Here is a 20,498-nt window from a genome sequence, read left to right as displayed (position 1 = left end):
GATTTATGGTCCCATATAAGTTTGAGTAGTATTTGGTCTATATATTTGAAAAAAGTCAGAAGAATTTGCTAAGAATTAATTTGAATTTGTATGATACTTTGGTAGAGTGCTAATTCTGAATGCTTTTAGAAATTGGTTGATTATTAGAAGTTATTTGATTATTATAAATTATTCTAACTAATAAACATGTAAATTTTCCATTATTTAACTTCCTCTGTTTCATATAATTTTAATATAGATTATAGATATATACAAATCTTTAACTTAACTTTCTTTCAAGGTACTTGAATTTTTGGATGAGGTGTTTTTCTGTTTTTGTTTTTGTTTTTTAAATATGGAACACTTCATGAATTTGCATGTCATCCTTGCTCAGAAGCCATGCTAATCTTCTCTGTATCATTCCAATTTTAGAATATGTGCTGCTGAAGTGAGCACTTTGGATGATGTTTTAAATGGAATTTTTATTTCTCTTTTAGCACATTATTTGAATATGAAATACAACAGTTCTATATATTTATTTTATAACCTACCACTTAACTATATTGTTTTGGGGGGGTTGTTTACATTTTTGGTGGGAGTGGATTATTTATAGTTTCTAGTATATTATTAGTGGTAATTATAAATTATTACATTAAGCTGATAGGATATTAACTATGGTGTTGTATATGAACTTTACAGAGGTAAATTTTTTGTTGCTGTTCTTATTTTTTCTTTTTGCTTTTCTGAGCCATACCAAGTGGTGCTCAGGAATAATTCCTGGCTCTACATTCAGGTATCATACCTGTTAGTGTTCAAGGGACCATATGGGATGCCAGGATTGAACTCTGGTCAGCTTCATGTAAGGCAAAAGCCCTACATCCAGTACTATTTATTTTTCATGCCCCAAATATTTTACCAAATCTATAGTTAGTGAGATAGTAGAAAAGGTAAGGTTATTAACTTGCATGCAGCTGAATCAGATTCAATTCCCAGTACCCCATAAAGATCAACAATCACCATTAGAAATGTTTCATTAGCACAGAGCCAGGAATAAGCACTGAAAGCCACCAGATGCCCACCTCACCCCCCCCCAAAAAAAAAACCAGAAGTATTGAATCTTGTAAAGAAGATTTTTCTTCATCTTTGATATGATTATTTGGGTTTTTTTCTTTGCTGTTTTGGCATAGGTCTCATATAAATTGATCTCTATATCCTAAACTATCCTTTCATATATGGAATAACTTGAACAAGAAGCTATACCATCATTTTATTATACTATTAGACTAGTTCAATAATATTTTGTTGATCATTGTTACATCTATGTTTATCATGTATATGGGTCTTTACTTTTGTTTGATTGGTTTGGTTTGATCTGTAGAACTGGGAATTGCTCTCATCTAAAACTTGAGTGTTGTTCCCAGAAGTGCTCAGTAACTTGGGATCAAACGTGGGCTGCTTTATACAAAACACATGCTTAATTTTAACTTTTTCTTCAGCTCTATAAGAGCCTATCAGTGTATGATGATTTTATTTTTAGTAAAAGAACAATACCCCATAAAAATATTTGGAAAAAATCCTGTTTATACATTTTCTGAGACTATTGATTTCTATTTTAGCTTTATGTTTCAATATTGGTATGTTGCAAAATTTAAAAATTCAAGGAAAAATAAAGTGCAATTGGCTGAGCACATACTTTTCCGACTGGAGAGCTTGGTTGGGTCACCAGCATTACACAATCCCCTAGCACAATCTTTACAAGCATTGAAGACACAGCCAGAAGTAGCCCTGGTTGCCCTAAGTGTGACCAAAAAGGCAAAAAAAAAAAAAAAAAATAGAAACAAACTCTTAAGTTCATTTAAATTCTCCTATATACAGTATTCCTGGTTAAAGACCTGTTTCATTCAAAATTTGGAATACATCATACCATATATTTTAGACTTATTTTATATGAGAAATCTTCTTTGAATCTTATGGGGATTCTCTATATGAGTCTTTTTTTCTCTTGATGATCTAAGAAATCAGCATTTCTGAAATCAGAAATTCAGTAATCATAAATAAGATACCATCTATAATTTTGTCCTTTACTATTTTAATTATTTTAATTTAATGTGCCTTTATGTCCACTTTTACTTTTGCCCACACCCTTTGATACTCAGGGGTTACTCATGGCTATGTGCTCAGAAATAACTCCTGGCTCTAGGGACTATATGGGATACTGGAGATCAACCAAGGTTCATCCTGAATCAGCTGCGAGCAAGGCAAATGCCCTACTGCTATGCTATAACTCCAGCCCCTCTACTATTTTATTTTATTTTGTTTGGAACTCTAAATTTCCTATATCTAGTTGAACAACTCAATTTTTGACTTGTGGAGTTATTATCTATCATATCTACAAACAAAATTTCTGCCCACTGGTGCCTCTCTGTTTTTCCTGAATTCTTGAAGCTCTCCTTAGAGCCCTGGGATATGAACCCCCCCCCCCCAAAAAAAAAAAAAAAAAAACAACTGCATTCTGAAGCTGTCCAGATAGGGAGTGAGTGAATAAGAAATGGCTGGCTGTGGGGGTTACCAGGTGGAGTACTGATTGCTCTACCTGTGGAGTCTCCACCCTGCTGTGCTTCTTCTGAGGAAACTGAGGACCTGAAAGGGAGCCCTGTCCTATGCTTCTCTGTCTTTTCTGAATTCTTGAAGCTCTCCTCAGAGCCCTGGGAAGTGAACCCCCAAAAACTGTCACCTAGATGGCCCAGAAGAGGGCGACCGCTCCACTTTGCTTCGTAGCCGTGCACTCTTTCTAACCAATAAACCCCACCACAACACTCAGGAAAAACCACACTACTAGCGTGAAAATAGGAAAAACTCGCAGGCAAACACCATGCACAGAGAATGAAGACGATAGCTTGGTCTGTGCAGATACTGAGATCCCTAGACACAGAGGCCTGATTGTATCACCCAGGACAGAGCAGAGGTCTTACAAACACCACAAAAGCACCACCGGGAGAGTAAATGATCCTGAACAGAGTCTATAGTTGATTCCATGACAATACACTCCAAGGGCGGAGAAACCCCATATCTCTTAGGCCAAGTGAATTCCTTTTCGAATGACCCCAATATTTACTGTGCCAGGGCAGGAGGGAAAAAAACAAAAAGCACAAAACATTATTTATTTTTTTATATATTATTTTATTTTCATTTATTATTATTATTATTATTATTATTATTATTTACCTATCTATTTTTGGTCAATTTCTCTGTTTGGTGTGATAATTGAAGTTGTCCCCAGTTATACTTATTCTTTCTCTTCCTTTCTGTTCTTTCTTTATATGCTATGCCATGTTTCTTATATCAAGACCATGGTGTTTTTTGTTTGTTTGTTTGCTTGTTTTGTTTTGTTTTTGTTTCTGTTTTTGTGGGGGTTTTTGTTTGTTTTTTGTTTGTGTGTGTGTGGTGTGTGTGTGTGTTTGAGCTTGTGGTTATTGTTGGAGTCCTCACTGGATATTTGACACTTCTTTTTGTACTGGTGGAATGTTTCACCTTTTTTCTCTCCTTCGTTTCTCAAACCGATGATGAGAGCCTCTAGAAGAATTCCGCTAATTTTCGGCGTATTAGACTTTTACCCCAGTTTATTACTTTTCTCTCCTTCAAACAAAACCACGTAACTTGAACTAGCTAGTCCTGCCCCCCCAATTAGAGGGGGAAACAAGGGAGGCACCAGGACCAAACAGGTGCAAGACTACTAAGCAGTAGGCTAGATACAGAGGAGACCACATATTCTAGCTACCCTGGGGGTGAGGGAAGAGGATATGGGAGGTAGGACAAAAATGGAGGTGTAGGAAGGACAATTTGGTGATCGGAATCCCCCCTGATTTTATGTAAATATGTACCTAAAATTATCATTGTCAACAATATATAAGCCACTATGATCAAAATAAAAATTAAAAAAAATTCCAACCGTCTGATTAAACTCTCTGATAAGGAACTTAAAATACAAATATGGAAGATGCTTGTTGAACTCAAAAAAAGCATAGATTGATTTGAACAGAACACAAAGACAGAAATCAGAAAACTCCAAACTGAAATAGCAGATCTAAAAAACACGGTAGCTTAACTGAAAACCTCAGTGAATGGCCTCGACAGCAGGGTAACAGCAGCAGAGTGGATTAATATAATATGTTTCTAATTTCTTCATATTAAACATGGAGAAATTCATCCCAAGGTGAACCATGTCTATTCCTAGAAAAAAAAGATTCAATCTTTTTTCTTTTTTTTTAAATTTTTTTATTCAAACAACTTTATTACATACATGATTCTGTTTGTGTTTCAGTCAAGTAAAGAACACCACCCATCACCAGTGCAACATTCCCATAAACAATGTCCTAAATCTTCCTCTTCCCCACCGACCCTCACCTGTACTCTAGAGAGGTTTTCTATTTCCCTCGTACATTCTCATTATTAGGATAGTTCAAAACGCAGTTATTTCTCTAACTAAACTCATCCCTGTTTGTGTTGAGCTTCATGAGGTGAGCTGTAACTTCCAGCTCTTTTCTCTTTTGTGTCTGAAAATTATAATTGCAAGAATGTCTTTCATTTTTCTTAAAACACATAGGTAAGTGAGACCATTCTGTGTCTTTCTCTCTTTCTCTGCTTATCTCACTCAGCATAATAGATTCCATGTACATCCATGTATAGGAAAATTTCATTACTTCATTTCTCATGACAGCTGCATAATATTCCATTGTGTATATGTACCACAGTTTCTTTAGCCATTCATCTGTTGAAGGGTATCCTGGCTGTTTCCAGAATCTTGCTATGGGTAAGTAGTGCTGCAATGAATATAGGTGTAAGGAAGGGATTTTTATACTGTATTTTTGTGTTCCTAGGGTATATTCCTAGGAGTGGTATAGCTGAGTCATATGGGAGCTTGATTTCCAGTTTTTGGAGGAATCTCCACATCCCTTTCCATAAAGGTTGAACTAGACAGCATTCACACCAGCAGTGGATAAGAGTTCCTTTCTCTTCACATCCCTGCCAACACTGCTGGTTCTCATTCTTTGTGATGTGTGCCACTCTCTGGGGTGTGAGGTTGTACCTCATAGTTGTTTTGATTTGCATCTTCCTGATGATTAGTGATGTGGAGCATTTTTTCATGTATCTTTTGGCCATTTGTATGTCTTCTTTGTCAAAGTGTCTGTCCATTTCTTCTCCCCATTTTTTGATGGGATTAGAGGTTTTTTCTTGGGAATTTCTGTCAGTGCCTTGTATATTTTGGAGATTAAACCCTGTCTGATGGGTATTGGGTGAATAGTTTCTCCCACTCAGTGGGGGGCTCTTGTATCCTGGGCGCTATTTCTTTTGAGGTGCAGAAGCTTCTCAGTTTAATATATTCTCATCTGTTAATTTCTGCTTTCACTTGCTTGGAGAGTGCAGTTTCCTCTTTGAAGATGCCTTTAGTCTCAATGTCCTGGAGTGTTTTACTGACATGTTGTTCTATATATCTTATGGTTTCGGGTCTGATATCAAGGTCTTTCATCCATTTGGATTTAACCTTCATACATGATGTTAGCTGGGGGTCTGAGTTCAATATTTTGCAAGTGGCTAGCCAGTTGTGCCAACACCACTTGTTGAAGAGGCTTTCTTTGATCCATTTAGAATTTATTGCTCCTTTATCAAAAATTAGGTGATTGTTTGTCTGGGGAACATTCTTTGAGTATTCAAGCCTATTCGACTGATCTGAGGGCCTGTATTTATACCAATACCATGCTGTTTTGATAACTATTGCTTTGTAGTAAAGTTTAAAGTTGGGGAAAGTAATTCCTACCATATTCTTTTTCCCAATAAATGCTTTAACTATTCTAGGGTGTTTATTATTCCAAATGAATATCAAAAGTGCCTGATACACTTCTTTGAAGAATGTTATGTGTATGTTTAGAGGGATCACATTAAATCTGTACAATGCTTTGGGGAGTATTGCCATTTTGATGATGCTAATCCTGCCAATACTTGAGCAGGGTATGTGCTTCCATTTCCACGTGTCCTCTCTTATTTCTTGGAGCAGAGATTTATAGTTTTCTTTGTATAGGTCTTTCACATTTTTAGTCAAGTTGATTTCAAGATATTTGAGTTTGTGTGGCACTATTGTGAATGCGGTTGTTTTCTTAATGTCCAATTTTTTCCGTATTACTATTGGTTATAGAAAGGCCATTGATTTTTGTGTGTTAATTTTGTAGCCTGCCACCTTGCTATATGAGTCTATTGTTTCTAGAAGCTTTTTCATAGAGACTTTAGGGTTCTCTGAGTCATCTGCAAACAGTGAGAGCTTGACTTCTTCCTTTTCTATCTGGATTCCCTTGATATCTTTTTCTTGCCCAATCCCTATAGCTAGTACTTCCAGTGCTATGTTGAATAGGAGTGGTGAGAGAGGACAGCCTTGTCTTGTGCCAGAATTTAGAGGGAAGGCTTTTAGTTTTTCTCCATTGAGGATAATATTTGCCACTGGCTGTGGTAGATGGCCTTACTATATTGAGAAAGGTTCCTTCCATTCCCATCTTGCTGAGAGTTTTGATCAAGAATGGGTTTTGGACCTTATCAAATGCTTTCTCTGCATCTATTGATATGATCATGTGATTTCTATTTTTCTTGTTGTTGATGTTGTGTATTATGTTGGTAGATTTACGCATGTTAAATCAGCCTTGCATTCCTGGGATAAAACCTACTTGATTGTAGTGGATGATCTTCTTAATGAGGCATTGAATCCTATTTGCCAGGATTTTGTTAAGGATCTTTTCATCTGTATTTATCACTGACATTGGTCTGTATTTTTCTTTATTTGGCAGCATCTCTGTCTGGTTTATATATCAAGGTGATGTTGGCTTCATAAAAGCTATTTGGAAGTGTTCCTGTTTTTTCAATTTCATAAAACAGTCTTACCAGGATTGGTAGAAGTTCCTCTTGAAAGATTTGAAAGAATTTATTAGTAAATACATCTGGGCCTGGACTTTTGTTTTTGGGCAGACATTTGATTACTGTCTTAATTTCCTCAATAGTGAGGAGTGTGTTTAGATATGCTACATCCTCTTCCTTCAACCATGGAAAATTATAATAGTCCAAGAATTTATCCATTTCTTCCAGGTTCTCATTTTTAGTGGTGTAGAGTTTCTCAAAGTAGTTTCTGATTACTCTTTGTATCTCTATCATATCAGTAGTGATCTCTCCTTTTTCATTCCTAATACGAGTTATCAAGTTTCTCTCTCTTTCTCTTTCTTTGTTAGTTTTTCCAGTGGTCAATCAATCTTGTTTACTTTTTCAAAGAACCAACTTCTGCTTTTGTTGATCTTTTGGATTGTTTTTCGGGTTTCCACTTCATTGCTTTCTGCTCTCATTTTTGTTATTTCCTTCTGTCTCCCAATTTTTTGGTCCTTTCTTCTTGAGTAGTTTCTAATTCTATGAGCTGCATCATTAAGCTATTCAGGTATGCCCCTTCTTCTTTCCTGATGTGTGTTTGCAAAGCTATAAATTTTCCTCTCAGTACCACTTTTGCTGTGTCCCATTTGTTTCTAGGAAGGTTTTGATTTCCTCTTTGATTTCATCTCGGACCCACTGGTTATTCAGTATTAAGCTGTTTAACTTCCAGGTATTAAATTTTTTCTTCTGTGTCTTCTGTGTCCCTTTGTAGTTCACATATAATTTCAGGGCCTTATGGTCAACACAGGTAGCCTGAAAAATTTCTATCCTCTTGATATTTAGAGGTATGTTTTGTGTGCTACCATGTAGTCTACCCTGGAGAATGTCCCATGTACATTAGAGAAGAATTGTATCCAGGCTTCTGGGGGTGGAGTGTCCTGTATATATCTACTAGGCCTCTTTCTTCCATTTCTCTTTTCAGGTCTAGTATATTCTTGTTGGGTTTCAGTCTGTTTGACCTGTCAAGTGTTGACAATGCCCTGTTGAGATCTCCCATAATTATTGTGTTGTTATTGATATTATTTTTCAGATTTGTCAACAATTGTATTAAATATTTTTGCTGGTCCCTCATTTGGTGCATATATGTTTAGGAGAGTTATTTCTTCCAGCTCTACATGCCCCTTTATTAATACAAAATGTCCATCTTTGTCCCTTACAACTTTCCTAAGTATAAAGTTTGCATCATCTGATATTAGTATGGCCACTCCAGCTTTTTTATGAGTGTTGTTTGCTTGGATGATTTTCCTTCAGCCTTTTATTTTGAGTCTATGTTTGTGTAGGCAGCAGAAGGTTGGATTGAGTTTTTGATCCATTTAGTCACTCTGTGTCTCTTAACTGGTGCATTTAGTCCATTGACATTGAGAGAAATAATTTTCCTGGGAGTTAGTTCCATCTTTATATCGAAGTTTGGTGTGTCTCTTGGTCAGTCTTGTTTATTTTTTTTTGTTTTTGGGCCACATCCAGCAGTGCTCAGGGGTTTCTCCTGGCTGTCTGCTTAGAAATAGCTCCTGGCAGGCACGGGGGACCATATGGGACACCGGGATTCAAACCAACCACCTTTGGTCTTGGATTGGCTGCTTGCAAGGCAAACGCCGCTGTGCTATCTCTCCCGGCCCTGTTGGCAGTCTTGTCTTAAAGTAGGCCATTCAGTTTTTCTTTTAAGAATGGTTTTGAGTCTGTAAACTTTCTGAGCTCTTGTTTTTCTTTAAAACCATGTATTGTTCCTTCAAACTTGAAAGTGAGTTTTGCTGGGTACAGTATTCTAGGCAAAGCATTTATTTCATTGAGTTTTGTCACTATGTCCCACCACTGCCTTCTGGCCTTGAGTGTTTCCGGTGACAGGTCTGCAGTAAATCTCAAGGATGTTCCCTTGAATGTAATTTCTCTTTTTGATCTTGCTGCTTTCAGAATTCTGTCTCTATTTATGGGATTCATCATTATGACTAGGATGTGTCTTGGGGTGTTTTTTCTGGGGTCTCTTTTAGTTGGTACTCTTTGGGCATGCAGGATTTGATCGCATGTATTCATTAGCTCTGGTAGTTTCTCTTTAATGATATTCTTGACCATTGAGTCTTCCTGTAGATTTTCTTCCTGGGTCTCTTGCACTCCAATGATTCTTAAGTTGTTTCTGTTGAGCTTATCATAGACTTCTATTTTCATCTGTTCCCATTCTTTGAGTAATTTTTGCATTGTTTGATCATTTACTTTAAGGCTTTTTTTCCAATTTCTAGTGCTGTATGGAGTTATTATTCATCTCATCTTTCAGTGTACTAATTCTATCCTCAGCCACTGTTAACCTGTAGAAAAGCTCAACCATGTTTTTTTTCAATTCATCTACTGAGTTTTTCAAACCTGTTATTTGACCTGAAATTTTAGTTTGGAGTTTTCTGATTTCTATCTTCATATTCTCTTGATTTTTATTAGTGTTCTCTTCTATACTTTCTTTGAGTTCTTTGAACATCTTCCATATTGCGACTCTAAACTTTTTATCTGAGAGACTGACTAGTTGGTTAGTCATGTTCAAGTCATCAGAGTTGCCATTGTCATTCTCTGTGTCTGACACGGGCCTGTGTTGTTTCCCCATTGTCACACTTGTATTGTGGGTTTTTCTACGTGTTGTGGTTGTACTCATTGGCTAAATGATGTGCATGGCCGGGAAGCGAAGAGGAGCAGCCATGCTCCTCTGGCTCCACTCTTTCTGGGCTTGTAAACTCACCTCCAGGGAAGGCTCCAGGGAAGGTGAGCTGTCTGTAGATGAGCCACACACAGGATGGAATCAGGCCGAAAATGGAGCACAGCACAGAAGACAGGCAGATAGAGGTGCTGGCATCTGAGTTCCAGCAGAGTTCCTCAATTCTGTCTCTCACTCTGAAGCAGGCAGGATCACCAGCAGGAACGCTGATCAAATCCAGTCTCAGGCAGCTGGAAACCGCATGGCCCAAGATGACTTCTGTGATCTTCTGACTCCCAGCAGAAATCAGCAGGAATCAGTGTGTGTACATTCTGACCCACCTCTGAAGCAAGCAGGATGCCCAGCAAGAACACTGATGAAATCCAGTCTCAGGCAGCTGGAAACTGCATGGCCGAAGATGGCTTCTGCACCCTTCTGACTCCAAAAGATTCAATCTTAAATGCATATGATTTAAATTCCCTCCAGTGCTTTTGTAATGTCCTTGTTGATAAGAAACAGTGCCTGTTTCTTTCCATATATGTCCATAGAACAACAGGAATAAATTATTTTAGAGGAAATGTATAGATATATACATTTTGGTATTTTTACATAATTCAACTTACACATAGACATATTTACATAGAATTTATGTTTTATAGGAAATCTTTTTTTTATTATATTTTTTTTGTTTTTTTGGGGGGCACACCCATTTGACGCTCAGGGGTTACTCCTGGCTATGCTCTCAGAAATTGCCCCTGGCTTGGGGGACCATATGGGACGCTGGGGGATTGAACTGCGGTCCATCCTATGCTAGCACTTGCAATGCAGACACCTTACCTCTAGCGCTACCTTCCCAGAACCAGGAAATCTTATAATAATCATATTTTATTAGAATAATATTGCTCTTGTATTATTCTACTACACACACCATCAACTGCTAAACTTCCTTTTTTACATGTATGTATTAAAGTGTTTTCCAGCTCTAGTGCTAAAACTGATTGTTTTACTTAAAATATAATTTTCTAAAATAGCTACTTCTTTGCATCTTAGCTTTGGGTCATATTTGACTTTGATAAGCTTCATCTTGTTATAAAAACGTCAAGTGGCTTTTTTCAATTATATCTTCAATTGAGAGATGGAGTGTTGCTTGAGTCATCTTTGTCTCTGAAACAAACCTGTGTGTTTTGAGATATAAATTTGAGATATAAATATATATTTATAAACAATGTATTTTATTTTTCAAGTCAGAAAGGTCAATTATAGATTCTTTGAGTCAGTCTCCTCTGCTTTATGGAGGATTTCTCTAATGTTTAACAGAAAGGTAAAATAAACTTTTTTATTGTGACATTTTTGGACTTAACCAATTAGTTCCTATAACTATTTGATCACTTAGCATATATTATTGTGCCTATTTTACTATCTGTTATTCTCTAAGCATATAATATTGTGTCTATTTTTCTATGTGCAATTCTTAGACATTTATTTTCAAGATAAACTCTGTGTACAACCAAAAAAGTAATATGCCTCCCTTACTCCCTTATCCCTCAACTGAAAATAGTTCACTGAATTCAAGAATTGAATACTGTTATTAAAGTGTGTGTTGTTATGTATTAAACTGTTTCTTCTCAGCAGTAAGAATGCATGTGTTTAAACCCTAACCTCTAGCATCACAAAAATGTTGTATTCAGACACAAACACACACACACACATACACACACACACACACACACACACACACACACACACACATATATATATATAGAGTGAGGAAGAGATAAGTGGCTTTATTAAAATTAAGTCATTAAGCTGGATCTTAATCCAATATACCCAAATATTATGAGAGAGATTTGAGCATAGACACCTAGAGAAGGACCATGAAATATTGACATAGATATGACAGCCATAAATAAGCCAGAAGGAAGAATTTGTTTTGACCTACTTTGAAATAGCAAATTTGATTTATTTAAAACACCTGCTTTGGCACTGGAAAGATAATAAAGAAATTTAAAAATTCACCTGAATGTGGTTGAATCAGGTTCTACCCCTGGCACTCTTTATGGCCCTGGTCCGCTGAGAACCATTGAGAATAACAGCAAAGTATCAATGGTCATGGGCCAAAGAATAACAAAGAAATATGCAGTCTGAAAGGAACAAACCAAATACACTTTTTAACCCATCTATATTTTATGGCCTGAAAGCTAGTAAAAAGAGTAAAGTACTTTCCCTGCGTGTAGCCAACCTGGACTTGGTCTCTTTCACCACACATAGTCTCCCGGCAATAACAGGAGTGGTTATTACTCAGACCTAGGAGTAAGCACCAAGAATCACTGCATGCTATTCAAACACACAAAAAAATAAATTAATAATTTTAATCAATGATAATAAGGAAACATATTTAGTGATACTTTGTTATGGCAGTCTAGAAAACCCATATAGAGTTTGAATCCACATTTCTGTTTAACGTTTAAGGAAATTTACCATTATAGTATAGAAGTCCTATTCTTGTTTATTTGTTTTCTAACTATTCATTCCTTAGAAAAATGCTAACTTCATTCATGGAAATATCACGTGAGTAGTAAAGCTTTTTTTTTTGGGGGGGGGGCACAGCCAGTGGTGCTCAAGGGTTCTTCCTGCCTCTGCATTCAGAAATTACTCCTAGCAGGTTTGGGGACCATATGGGTTGATGGGGATCAAAGCCGGGTTGGCCATGTGCAAGGTAAATGCTCTACCTGCCATGCTATTGCTCTAACACCCAAAGACTTTTTCGGATCAAAGCCAGGTTGGCCATGTGCAAGGCAAATGCTCTACCTGCTAACAACCAAATAAAATGTTTTTATTGACTCTACTGTCATACTTTGCCTTACTATTTCTCCTTTACTCCTAGGCAAACTGAGTTTTCCCCTTATTCTTCAATTATAAAATCCATGTTGTGCATGTTGTGTTGGATTAATGAAGCTACTTAAGCTTTTTTTTTTTTTTGCTGTTCTCAATCATGTTAAAGGAGCACAATAATAGGATTAACAATTGAAGCAGGATTAACATTTGGGTAAGTAGAATAAGCAAATAAATTCTAGGTGATTGACAATACTTTGAAAATACATTCCAGCAAGGGCTGAAGAGATTTAAATCAGTGGAGTCAGTGAATTGTGTGTATTAATGAGAAATATTGTGTTCTGAATTTTGTAGCCTTTGAAAGCCCATAAAAGGGGTTCATCATTTACATTATTATGAGCTTCAAAGGAGAATCTTTCCTCACTTGCTTTATGTTATGGACACAAGGTTTTCTAAAGACCCCAAAAAGCTGCTGTTTGGATTTCACTATACCAAAGACTCACTGAACTTTTCTTTATAATTTTTTGTGGAGCCCTTATCTTGCTCATTGATATTCAGTATTAACCCAAACCTCTATCTGAAATGATGGGTAATAAGTGATAATACCTTGATTATGGGACATGGGAATATATGCAGAAAAACTGCCGACCATTAGAGAAAAGAATATCTCATTCCAATTGCCTTTTACCCTACACTGATATTTGGTTCTTTTTTTTTTTTACACTATTTGGTTTTTAAGTTGGAAATGAAATTCTAGAATTAATTAACTCCAAAACAGGTTATATAGACCAAAACAATTATTGCTTAATCCATAGTCATTTGTAAATGCTAATTTTATGATCTATGATTTAGAATTTTTTATTTCTAAGAGAGAAATCCTGTTTCAAATACTGGTTTGCCACAGAACAGGATCCTAAATAACTGCCTCTTCCATAAAGTGAAAAAGAAACCTTGTGTTTTACCATGTCCTAAAGTATCCTGCTTTGATTTTTGTATTTGTGCTGAAAAAGTAAATCATTATTCTCATAGGGAGAATGGAGAAAAGTTTCAAACACTTGAGGGATGACTTAACCATAGAAAAGCTATACTTTTTACCAATAAAAACACAGTTAGAAAGCAGGAATATATATATATATATATATATATATATATATATACACACACACACACACACACACACACACACACACACCACTACTGCTTTAAATAATGGTAATTCCCATGTAATGGACATAAGTTTTGTTGTGTTGACTTATTCACCTGATCTCTGAAATTTATCATTATGATAGACAAATAATTTCATACTGGTTCCCAAGCCATGCAATTGGTTTCCTCTATGGGCATCACAAGTTTATAGTACACTAAAGAGTTCCTTCACCAAGAAGGAAAAGAGTGTTCCTTTAGCACTGATCTTCAGGAACACAACCAAGAAAACCCATATCTTTATATCTAGCACCAGAACACATATACATTCAAAAAACATATGCACACCACTACTTTTTCATCAATCAGCACAATAACTAGAATATATTAACAACCCTAGAGCCAAACAGCAGATGAGTAGATAATGAAAGTGTGGCATATATACATCGTAGAATACTATGCAACTGCAAGGTACAAAGAAATCATGTGATACTTGCAACTTAAATAAAACTGGAGAATATCATATCACGTGTAGTGGGCAGAAGAATAGAAAAACTACTAGATGATTATTTGTGATATATAGAAGAAAATATGAAGAGGGAATACAATATATCAAAAAGTGTGTGCCTATATAACCCTAATTTCTAAATTAAATAAACAAGAAAAGATAGGAAAAAATAAATTCAGTGATAATAAAAGAAGTATGGGAGGTAAGAGTCACAGAGTTCAGGATATTCAAACACATACATACATAGTCTACATAGATAACTTAAGCTACATAGATAACAATATTGTAAGTATGAGATCCAAATGACAATAACCAAACTTCAAACATGTGTCTGTGAAGAAGGAAGGCTGGAGGCTGAAAGTAACATGTAGACATTAGTAAAGAAATCAAAAACTGGAAATTGAACTCTCATGTGATCCAGCTATTCTATTCCTAGGGAGTAGAATATATCCCTAGGAGTAGAATATATATACATATGCCCTAGGAACACAAAATTACAATTCAAAAGTCACTTCCTCACATCTGTAGTCATTGCAGCACTATTTACAATAGCCAGACTCTGGAAACAACCAAGATGCCCTTCAACAGATAAAGGGCTAATGAGACTGTGATACATATACACAATGGGATATTATTCAGCCATTAGGATAGATGAAGTCATAAAATATTCCTATACGTGAATGTATATGGAATCTATTATGTTGAGTGAAAGAAGTCAGAGAAAGATAGATAGACACAGAATAGTCTCACTCATCTATGGGTTTTAAGAAAAATTAAAAACATTAATATAATAAGGACCAGAGGCAATAGAATTAAGGGCTGAAATGGCAGGAACGACCAGCTCACAATTTAAAGCTCACCACAAAGAGTGGTGAACTCTGTTAGGAAAATAACTACACTAACAACAAGCATGACAATGTTAAAAAATGAAAGATGTAGAATGCCTGTAGCAAATACAGGCAAGTGTGAGGGAGCATAGGTGGTGGGAATGTTGCACTGGTGAAGAAGATATTCTGTTTATAACTGAAACCCAATTACAAACATGCTTGTTATCATGGTGCTTTAATAAATATTTTATATTAAAAAAAGAAATCAAAACTAGTGTTTGAACATTTTATGCTTAAAATTATTATTAACTATGTAAATCAAAGTGTAAACATTAAGAAATTAATGTAAAACATATTTTTTAAAGTTAATATTTAATCTGTGGTTCAGAAAACCTAAAAATCTAATTGAGCAAAACCTGAAAGTAGAATAAATGAATCTAATTTTAAGAGCTAATGAATAGAGGATCACTTCAATTTCTATCCAAAATATGAACTAAAAGATAGAACAAAAATATATTATAAATGAACGAATAATATAAAAAGACAATGAGATTACAAATTCATCTTTCTATATTATTTTAAAACAGTTTTATTTATCAGAACATAAACTCTATCTCCTTCCAATTCTTTAAAGAAGACCCCTCCAGTAAATTATTCAGATCATGTTTTATATATTTGTTTACACTGTCTTACTTTGTAACCCACTTTCCTTCCACTCAAACACATGTACACATAAGCATAGGATCCAAACCAGATTCATGAAAAACTAATATTTACCTATAAAAAAGAAATTTTCTCTCAGGTATTATTCCAGGATCAAAATACACTCAGGACACATATTGAGCAGAATATTCACTAAAATTTGGTACATGGATTGATAGCACTGATATACAATTTGAATTAATCATCACCTGCCTGTAGACTTAGTCTGGGAATTAAGCCAATGCAATGAAAAGATGAGTGAAGATCTGATAAAACAAAGCAAAACTTTTTTTGAATCATTAAATTAAGCTGTTTTTGCATGTGTGATCTTGCATGAATCAATAGATTCTTTGTTCTAAAACTAGCTTGAGTTTGTCTTTATCACTGGTAATGCCTGATACCTAACCAAACAAAATTTATTTCAGCAAATGTAAAAAAATATATGTGCATGTATTTTGTTATTCAACAATTACTAACCTATGAATTAAATATTCCCAGCATATTTCTAACTTGCTTAAAATGTAGAACCCGGTTGTAAAAATGTTTTTTTTTATTATTTGAAATCTTAGAGCCCAAGAATTATTCAGGAAAAAATTTATCCCACTCTCATAATGTCAATATAAATTTATTTTATAAAGAGATTCCAGAATGACTATGATGAATTCACATGGCAGCTTATTCATAAAAATGTATCAATTATACAGTCAACCAGCATGTATTCAGAATATACTGCTATGAGCAATGCATGTATGAAGATCTAAGGATATAATAACAAATATAATAGCAAAGTACAAAAATTATGCCTCTAAGTATACAGTTGCAATATACTATGATAGGAACTTTGGTGGAAACCTATAGAAAGTACTTTAATTTTTCAAATTTTTTTTTTTGGTTTTTCAGGCCACACCCATTTGGTGCTCAGGGGTTACTCCTGGCTAAGTGCTCAGAAATTGCCCCTGGCTTGGGGGGACCATATGGGAGGCCAGGGGATAGAACCAGGGTCCTTCCTTGGCTAGCGCTTGCAAGACAGACACCTTTACCTCTAACACCATCTCGCCAGCCCCTAATTTTTCTACTTTCATTTTCTTTTGGTTTGGAGTTTTATTTTTTAACAGTGTTAGAAGTCATAAAAGCTATACCTTGCATTGCTCCAAAGGCCTTTGGTTCCTATGGATTGAACACTGGGTTCTGTACATGCTGCCTGTACTCTAATTCTTTGAACTAACTGTCCAATAGCTCATTCATTCTTAATAACTAAAGCATTGAAGTCTTTCTTAGGACTTTTAAAATGTCAGACAACTGAAAACCAAAACGAGTATTAACTTGATTTCTTTTATTGTCTTTTTAAGTTAGAATTATGTCAATTGATAGATTTACTTTTTTTAAAATTTTTTAGAGCAATGATTAAAAATTAAGTATTGTCATGATTTAGCAATGAATTATAATTACTATTTGAATTAATATAATGTAGCTACAATTTATAGCTTCTAATTATGTCAATATAGTTCTTTTTTCAGAATTGTTAAGCGCAAAGATTAAAAACTAAGTATTGAGTCATGATATAGAAATAAATTATAATTACCACTTGAATTAATATATAGTGACTACAACTTATTTATAGTGTCTAAATATTATGTTAGTCTTATTTTTAGGAATAAAATTTCCTGGGGTCAGAGTGATGACAAGGTGTCTAGCCTTGCACACTGCCAAACCAGATTCTATTCCTGCACCCCATATGGTCTCCCAGAGACTGCCAGGAGTGATTCCAGAGTGCAGAGCCAGGAGTAACCCCTGAATGCCACCCATTGTGACTCCAAAACAAACAACACCAAAAAGAGCAAAGAAATACAATTTTCTTTCAGGCAATATCAAGAAAGGTACATTTTCAAACACTATGTTTACCTCACCATTAAAATAATATGGGGAATCATATCCCATCAATCATTGTTTAGTGGACCACTGGGACTTGTTGAATTCTGTGTCTTACTGTAAAGTCTGTAAATCTCTGGTGGTAAAAATACAGGTCAGCAGTCTGATCATTGAAAACAGAGCAGTGTGACCAAGACAGGATGTCTATTCAGAGTCCCTATGTCATAGGTGGTTTCTGTTTCTCCCAGGAGAGGATAGAGTTAGTTGCTTAGAGCAAGATTACCAGTAAACCTGGTCTGCATTTCAAGAAGTGAGAAAATTGTCCCTCCAGGATACAGCCATGGGGAAATTCAAGCCCAGAACATGCTGTCTATTTGATTTCTCAATCTGGCAGCTCTTCTTTGGCAAATTATAATGTTATGTCCTCCTTGCTAATAGCGGATCAGTACGCAGAATCTTTAAAAACTTGTGTGAAGCTGTCTAGGGTGTATTTTCACTGCACCTGTTAGAAATCTCCATCTGTTTCATGCAGCTTCAGACACTGTCCAGTCCCCTCTAAATTTTGCACCATTTTCCATGTATCTGCCTTGTAGCATTTCACCCTTCCTCACTGAGTTCTGGTAATTCCTCCACATGGTCTTAATCTAACCATATCGCATTTCTACTTATTTATTCTCAAATTATCTTTTAAAAATCGCATTTCAATTCAGAATACCCTCATTAGCAACTCAAGACAATTTTCCAAATGTGTTTTACAGGAAGGAATTGAACAGGATATGCATATTAGCTTTGATAAGTAATGCATTAGAACTCTTTTATTGCATACTTCACTAGTACATAAAGCTATACGCCAAACTATAAATTGTATATATAATAAAGTCCTAATATAAAATAGCATGAAAGCAAGTATTAGGCTATTCCCCAAAAGCAATTTAAGGCAGCTGAAATGTCTATAAATATAATGATCAAATTATAACCATGAGCAGTTGTCACTGTCAGGAGATAAGAAATAGAGTTTAATTTTTCGTTTTGACTCTGTCAGATCATATGCAAGTCAATTAACCTCTGAAAATACAACCTGCTTTTATATTTTACAGCAAGGTTTTAAAACATTCAATGTATATGAAATTTTTTAGCTTTGTTTATTATGTGAATACAATTCCATCAAAATGTACGATAGAAAATTTATCAATGTGACCAGGTTTAATAATCAAATATGTGCATTTTGATAATTTTGTAAAGTATTTTACTGCATTTCTATTAATTCTTGTTTTGCTTTTTATTATTGCTATCTATTATAAAGAATCATTATTGTATGTTTCTGTTTCTTTATTATCATATCACACCAAGTACTAAAATGTTAGATTGAATATGAATATAGTTAGAAACATTATTTTTCACCTAAAAATTAATCATTAGTTTACTTTTATAGTTAAACACATCTACTTGATATAAATTGCTTGTCAGGTAGCATATGTTGCATTTAAAACAGATATCACACTTGGAAATTTGTGCAGAGCTCCCCTGAATCTTTTATCTAGGTTAACCATTATTCTTCAAAGTTGAAAATGCTTTTTTTTTTCTTCCAACATGTACATTCAAGGTTACTGGATATAAAAGTAAAACATCAGTTTTATATTTTGTTCTATACTAGAATAAATGGGGCTTTGGGGAAAGATGTTTATTTAAAAAATAAAATGTTAAGGTAGCCTTAAAGGCTTTACTTATAAAACATTGCTGAACATTATTCAATGTTGCCACCTTCAGGGCAAATTGTAAAAAGCAGCAGCAAAGATAGAACTAAATATTTTTTTTTTCCATGGTTAAACATTCAACCTATAATAATGATGCAAGAGCAACTGCCTATACTACAATAATGATGCAATAGCAACTACTTAATATATTTGAACATCTACTTTCAATACTATTGTATTCAGAATAATGCCTTTTAAATTTCAACAGGACTGTGTTGATTTAAGAAACATTTGTGGAAGTAGCCTATAATTTAGTTTCTCTCCTCTGTGTTAAAAATACAAAAATAATTTAGATATATTAATCACACAGTTTAATAAATTTCTAGATCAAAAATAAAAATATAGATTAGATATTAAAAATAAATTAAATGTTTCAGTAGTGTTATATATATAAAATATAGAACACAAAATCACACAACTGAACACTTCACCCTAAAGGGTAAAAAATAAACAGTGAAGAAATCTTGAAGATGGCATCTGAGCTTATTCTGCTGCACTAACTTAAAATTTAGGCCATCTCTCTTCTGTGATTATGAATTAAGATAAAAAGAGAAAATGAATGCTCAAAAAAGAGCAATTATCATGTCCATTGGTGTGTTCATAAAATGAAGATTAAGTTCACTGAAATTATTTTGTAATTTAAGTAGCTTTTTAAAGTTTCCTTTGAGTAGACTATAATAAACTACAAGAGAATTTTCTTCATAGATTTTTCTGGGAGGTGGAAAGGATACTGTGTAATGTACCCATGTTCTAGGTTAGAAAATGCAACTTAATTACAGATACTAGTCAAATTATTTTTTGATTGGCAAATGCTGTTTGTTGTTGACAAATGTTCTAGGAAAGCAAAGAAAAATTATTCTAAATGCATGATGGGTTCTCTATTTCTGTCATGAGAAAGCCTTTTATTCTAATAAGAATTACTCTAAGATTAGCCATTATAGTAGTAAAATTATGTGTCATACTAAACCGGTCAGATAAGCTCTCCTTAAAATTTTACTTTTCCTCCAATAACCAAAGAATTCTGTGGTTTAATCTCCTCCATTGTTTGAAGATGTCATTTCAAGATTTGAGAAGCGTATTGTTTATATTACTGTTATTAGAAATAGAATTATTTCAATTAAAAATGAGAGAAGCTAGCACTTATTTAAGAGATTATGTAAATAAACATAAGACTTGAAAATTACATGAAGAAGAAATGACTTTTATTCAAGAAAGACAAGAAAGTTAGCTGTCTTTTATGTACTGATCAGCTTTAA

General features: G+C 34.7%; 1 non-coding gene across 1 annotated transcript; it reads right to left on the bottom strand.

Annotated features, from left to right (window-relative positions):
* Positions 1-328: 328 nt before the first annotated feature.
* On the bottom strand, positions 329-435 carry LOC125997690 (U6 spliceosomal RNA). The gene has a single exon (XR_007491727.1). It is a non-coding gene; the product is annotated as a U6 spliceosomal RNA (small nuclear RNA).
* Between the last annotated feature and the right edge of the window lie 20,063 nt (positions 436-20,498).

The sequence above is a fragment of the Suncus etruscus genome, chromosome 19 (genome assembly GCF_024139225.1).
Source record: "Suncus etruscus isolate mSunEtr1 chromosome 19, mSunEtr1.pri.cur, whole genome shotgun sequence".
NCBI classification, from domain to species: domain Eukaryota; kingdom Metazoa; phylum Chordata; class Mammalia; order Eulipotyphla; family Soricidae; genus Suncus; species Suncus etruscus.
The sequence above is the reverse complement of the archived record's forward strand: the minus strand, read 5'-3'. Positions and strand labels throughout refer to the sequence as shown.